General features: G+C 37.4%; 1 long non-coding RNA gene across 1 annotated transcript; it reads right to left on the bottom strand.

Moving 5' to 3' along the window:
- Positions 1–1,908: 1,908 nt before the first annotated feature.
- On the bottom strand, positions 1,909–2,233 carry LOC122033608. The gene is made up of 3 exons (XR_006126590.1): positions 2,172–2,233; positions 2,011–2,087; positions 1,909–1,928 (listed from the first exon to the last, which is right to left on the bottom strand). It is a non-coding gene; the product is annotated as an uncharacterized LOC122033608 (long non-coding RNA).
- Positions 2,234–6,225: the final 3,992 nt, after the last annotated feature.

The raw sequence follows: 6,225 nt of genomic DNA, 5'->3' as shown, positions 1-6,225 counted from the left end.
AAGAGACGTTCATAATCAATCAAAATCAAATATGAGTTTGTATCAATTATGATACTGAAGCAGTATTGGAAAATGCAATAAATTATCTTTAGGGCTTATATGCAAAATGGAAGATATTGTATTATTACCATTGCTGGAAGTGAATCCTTGTGGTCAACTCCAAAATTTTCAATTATATCTTTCATATATCGCATGATATAAAAACCACATTGCTCCGCATCCGATTGTTGAGGAGCCTATGTTAGAAAAGAAATATTGGAATAACTCCTTCGAGGATAGTGAAACAATTTCTAATCAAAAGGATCAAACATACCTTGACAACTTCCTATGTTGGTTGTTTTTTCCCTTTCCTTCCCGCCTCCGCATTTTACAATTTCAAGGCCCTTCATGCATATAACCGTGGGAATTGTATTACCACATCAAAATACATCCATGTTTCAATAAAGGTAAGAAAAGAAGTCAAAAAATTTACATGTTGACAACATATTTCCAATCTTGATCATGAATGCGGTGACCAAGAGGATCTAACAAAAAATTAATCTCCATCTCAACATTGATGATGTCAAAATCCAGTGAAAACTACACAAAGAAATATAATTAGTGTATGCATCCTGCATGTTCTCAAAATATGCAAGTGAGAGTGATATATAATGTTCTCCAGTGTCATCTATGTCAAACTCCAAATGGATGCAGGACCGGTCCGAAGTTGAAGTATGAAGCTCTCGTCTTACAGCCACATTAACCCTTGAAGATACACAAGTTGTGTTAGATATCCTTTTCATGGACTGGAAAATTCTAACCAGTACTGTTTTTAAATTGTCTTTGTAAAGAGCATCTCTTCCTGCATGGATGTTGTATGTCATGAATAGCATGGCCATTTGCAAAACTCAAACTTTTGTCCAGATATGGAACTTCTTCAGGCTTGACAAATACAACCCGGTATTCAGGAATGGCAACTGTATAAGGAGTAGATGCACCTATCTCATTTTCATCCTGAAACAACTTATCCAACTCCGGCCAAAGAAGCTCCCTCCTGAAAGTACAGTTGATATTTCATATTCCACAAAGGAATAATGAGATAATGATGGGTAAAAGTGAAAAAAAATAGAAAACTGAAAAATAGCAGTAGCCGACATTGGAATTTGGATGGCATACATAAAAGTTTGCTGATACTACATACCATGCAGAGAAGTCATCCTCAATACCCTGATCATCATCTCCCAACCCCACCTGGACAATGTGCTTGGCGCCTATGCAAAGGAAAAAAAAGATAGATGAATATCCAAGTAAGAATGATGCTTAAATTCATTAAACACATCTACAAACTTGCACATGACTACTACATTACAGTTGTATGTATGAAACTCACAGATAACATGACTACTCAACTGTTTCTTTGTAACTTCTCATACCATGTTGACTTTACAAGTTTTTAGAGTAACAATTAGTCTACAAAACAAGTTAAATTCTCTAGAAAAATGAAATGCATGAACTTTAAGCTTGCAACTGAAGATAGGATTTAAAATCATCTTTAGGAGCATATGTGACTTAGTCAAATCACAAACTAAATAAATCGACTATATACCTTGCTCATGAAGCAATTCATTGACCACCACGGTAACCTTTGCAAGGACACAATACACAAATATATCAGCCAAGCAATTCCCACAAAAAGAATACTGACAATTTCATCATGCCAAACCTTATTAAAATGTTCATATTATGGATTGCCCAAACCAAACACACCAAATTGAAGATTTTCCAACCAGGTTCCTCTCTCTTTCCCCTATAAAAACTAATAATCAACAATCGATCAAGGCAAAAGGATTATTGGTAGAATAGATTAACTAAATGTTCATGCTTCCAGAACCTCTGTAAACCATTTGTAGAACCGGGTAGCATTATCAATAGGCTCGCCATCTCCATACCTAAAGAAAACAAAGGGATCAGCTCGAACTTTGAGGAAACTGATCGTTTATAAAAACAAAAAATTCCTGGCTTTCAACTTACGTAGCCAAGAAGAACAAAGCCAAGCTCTCCTTTTTCAGGTTCTCCTCGTACTCATCATCCTCAGTAGCATATTCGTCCTATAATTGAGGAAACTAACTACAGATCAGTCAATTAATCAGTAGTATTTCCAATTATCTGAAACAGAAGGAAGATGATCTTACGATATCCACGACTTTAAATATGGCATTAGGGTAACGTGCTTTTGCCTCCTCAGCCAGCGCCTAGAAGGGGGGAAAATCTAAGATCATGGGAGAAAAATTCAAAAAATGAACTACTCGGATAAAAACCCTATCCTTTGCGAACCCCTCAGCCGTCCTGGTCTACGTCCCGAAGAAGACGGTGACCTTCTTCTTCCCTTGGTCCTCCTCCGCATCCATCTGGGTCTTCACCACTAGCGGCTTCGGCGGCTTGGCGGGCTTCCTTCCGCTCGATCGCCAAACGAAGAAGATTGCCACGCAACCGACGAGCACGGCGATGACGGTGCTCAGGACGGCGATCAACAGCCGGTTCTCCGCGAACGCATCCCCGGCGTCAGAATCAAGCCCATATCCGCCAGAGAGGGAGGCGACGACAGCCGACAAGAGATCGAGTGGCGACGCCTTATCGGAACCTATCTGTATCTTGGCGGATCGAGCGGTGAATCGGAAGCACAAATCTCCGATCTCTGTTTTTGTCCGCTTCGATTTGGGAGAACGAAGGAGGTCGAGATTGGGTCGGCGATGGGAGGGGAGGAGAAGATAGAGGCGGAGAAGGTGAGTCACCCAAAGAAGGCTCTCTCTCTGCCTCCCGTGGACGGGGCTATATAGATTTATGTTGGAGGGAAGAGTTGAAGTGTTGAAAATTTTAGTTAAGTATTGGTGGGAAAATTAAATTATTTTATTTTGATTCATTAACATCATTTTTAACAACGGTTTTTTACTATTCGATTTCGTAGATAGAACGAGAAAACTATCATAGACATCGGGTTTTAAAAATCGCTGTTAAAACCGGTGTCTATTAATGAAAAATGGGTGCTCATAGACATCGGCTAAAAAAATCAATGTCTATGAGCGAAAATCTGCACTCATAGACATCGATTTTTGGAAAACCCGGTGTAAAATACTCAAAGACACCGCAAATTGCTTAAAACCGCTGTTGTTCCACCGATGTCTATAAGGTTTTTTCTTGTAGTGAATAGTCATCTATTAAAGAGATGAAATATTATAAACCACCTCTTACCTGGATAGTCATAGGTCCATACAAATCAGAATACTTCCAACACATCTTTGGCTCTATACCCCTTAGTCTTAAAAAGCCTCTTGGTCATTTTTCCTTCCAAGTAAAACTCGCAGGTTGGAAAGTTTTCCACCACCAATGAACCGAAAAGTTCATCGGCTATTATTATCCTTTGAATCCTACTCAAGTTAATATGACCTAGCCATAGATGCCAAAGATATGATTGGTTTATTTCCGAAGGTTGCTTTCTCTTATTAGAGTTAGAAGATGTGTTATTAATTTCCATTTGTTGCATCGTGGGAGTTTTTGGATTTAGAATATATAATTGCCAACCAACATACCAAAATAGATAACTTCCCTATTTTTCTTGATAACAACTTTGTTATCAAAATAGACAGAATATCAAGTTCTTTGAATAGTTTTAGAAACTGAAATCAAGTTCTTTCTAAAACTTGGTACGAAAGACAATTTTTCAAAATCCATGTTTTATTCCTATCAGAGGATAAACATCTCCCACTGCAACAGCTGCTACTTTTGTAGCAATGCCTATGTAGAGGATGTTTTCCCCTTCATATAGTTGTCGGGTTTCCCAGAACCCCTGCAATGAATTGCAGACATGATTAATGGCTCCTGTATCTATACACCAGGTACCGGTAGATAACACCACTAAACATGTTTCAACAACTAATTAATAAAATACACCTTTATTGTTCTCATTTCTAAGAGAACAGTCGACCTTAGTGTCCAAGTTTTGTTTCCAATCATTATAATTGGGACTACTAAGTCTATTTTATAGTATAACAGCTAGGGGATTCAAAAACATTTGAAATCCTAAGAATCACAAAAATATTTGGTCAAGACTAACACTTCAAAATCCCCGTGAATTGTGTATGCCACGTTTGTGTGGACGTATACAAATTCAAACATTTGTAAGAGGAGATTTTATTAATTTTATTATCATGTCAACCTATCTTTATGACAAATAAAATTAATAGTTGGTCTTTCTTTGATCAAATATTTGGTCAAAACTTTAGAATTTAAAATAATATTGATTCCTCAAAATAATATCATTTAATTTCACCAACACCTCAAACACCGTGAATTTTGTATGCCACGTTAGTGTGGATGTATACTAATTCAAATATTTGTAAGAGGAGAGTTTTACCCATTAATTATCTTGTCAACCTAACTTTATGACAAATAAAATAGTTGGTTTTCCTTCAGTCACACATATAATAGCAGTGACTCCGTTGGAGAGGATGCTATTAAATGTGTCTAAGTGTATACCTTTACTTGATATTAAGTTCATTAAATAGAATTATGCCCCTTTAGCTGGAGAAGATAACACACATCATAAATAATGTCTTATAATCATCCAATAAGGAAGTTTGATCTAGTGATCTGCAAACAAACTCATCTGTTGTGGAGGAAGACACTCAGAGCCAACACGCAAGTTTGTTTGCATCACTTACAAACCAGTAATGGAGATCATGGAATTTATTTAAAATTCCTCTCCCACTTAGTTATTTAAAATGAGGAATTTTATCATGCAAGCACACATACATACATCACAGCAAATAAAAGCAATAAATATGGAAAAATAAATTTCCAACTATTATGGCCTCTTCCATCACTGTTCTTCGTGTGCCGCCAGCCCTAGCAGTCGTCAACTCTAGCCGCCAGTCCTAGGGCTCATGTCGTCATGTCCATCGAGCTTCCTTTTCCACTGCGCCTCTGGTCCTCTAATATCACCACGCCTCGCAAGGATACGATCCACGACAAAAATAGAATTTTACATTTATCGATCCTATATTCCACGAAGGAATGGACATATAATCTAGATCGAACAAAAAAGTAAAATCCTAATAACTAATACAGCTCCTGCTGTATTTAATATTACAATCATGCACACACACATAAAATGCTCTCAACATGTCCGAGGGTCCAATCACACACAAATACATTAGGGTCATAATAGTTGGATCTAGGATACCTGCAACTACAGAGTTAATCTATTTGCATATCCTACTATTATCAGGCCTAAATTATGTATGACATGTGCATAATTAAACTGAAAACTAAACACACAAAGACAAAGTCCTAGCTCTGATACCAATTGTTGGTTGCTACTCAGAATATCGTACTGGTTCCCTTGTACAAAAATTTTGTACAAGTCCCGAACCATTCCTAACAACCTATTGTGTTCTTTAGAAATTAAATTTGGAATCGCAAACATAACTTAACATTATTTATTCCAAATTCAACTGATATGTTCTTTAGAAGTTTAGACTTGGATCGCAAATGATGCTTAACATTATTAATCCAAATCCACCCATGTTACAAAGTTGATTAAATATTTATTTCAATGATCGGCTTCTAGGTTAAACATGGTGAGGCACTAGGCCTTCTTGGGTATGGGATCATCCACCACTTCCTAGACAAAGTCTTTCAACGAAATTCAATATTTAATATCCTTATATTAACCCTAGGTTTAACCACTAAGAACAATTGAATCACAAGATAGAAAAAACAAAATAAACACAAAATCGAATCATAAATTTGAAACCTAGAATCGTTAGCCTCTTTTGTTTGGTATTTCAAAACCCATACAAAGAAAACTAGTATGATACGGAATAAGACAACTAGTTATACCTTTCTCTATAGCTAAAGACATCTTGATCTTCTGTTGTATTCCTCACCTCCTCTTGGATGTCGTGTGGGCGACGATCTACCAAGATAAATTCCACCGGGACCACTTTTTCTTCTCCAAGACTCTTGAGCCATCAAGGGATGCCAAAATAGGAAATTTCCTTCCTCTTCTTCTCCTCCAAGCAACCGGCCACCAAGTGCATCTCCTCTTCTTCTTCTTCCTATCTAATTAACCGGCCACAAGGACTACGGAGACCTTGATGCCGCCGGCCCTAAGGAAGCAAAAGAGGAGACAAGAGGTAATGGTGTCGCCGACCATAAAAGAAGAAAACAAAGAGAAGGAAGAGATGC

This window comes from Zingiber officinale, chromosome 11B (assembly GCF_018446385.1).
Source record: "Zingiber officinale cultivar Zhangliang chromosome 11B, Zo_v1.1, whole genome shotgun sequence".
In the NCBI taxonomy this organism is placed as follows: Eukaryota; Viridiplantae; Streptophyta; class Magnoliopsida; order Zingiberales; family Zingiberaceae; genus Zingiber; species Zingiber officinale.
This window is presented reverse-complemented; position numbering and strand designations above follow the sequence as displayed.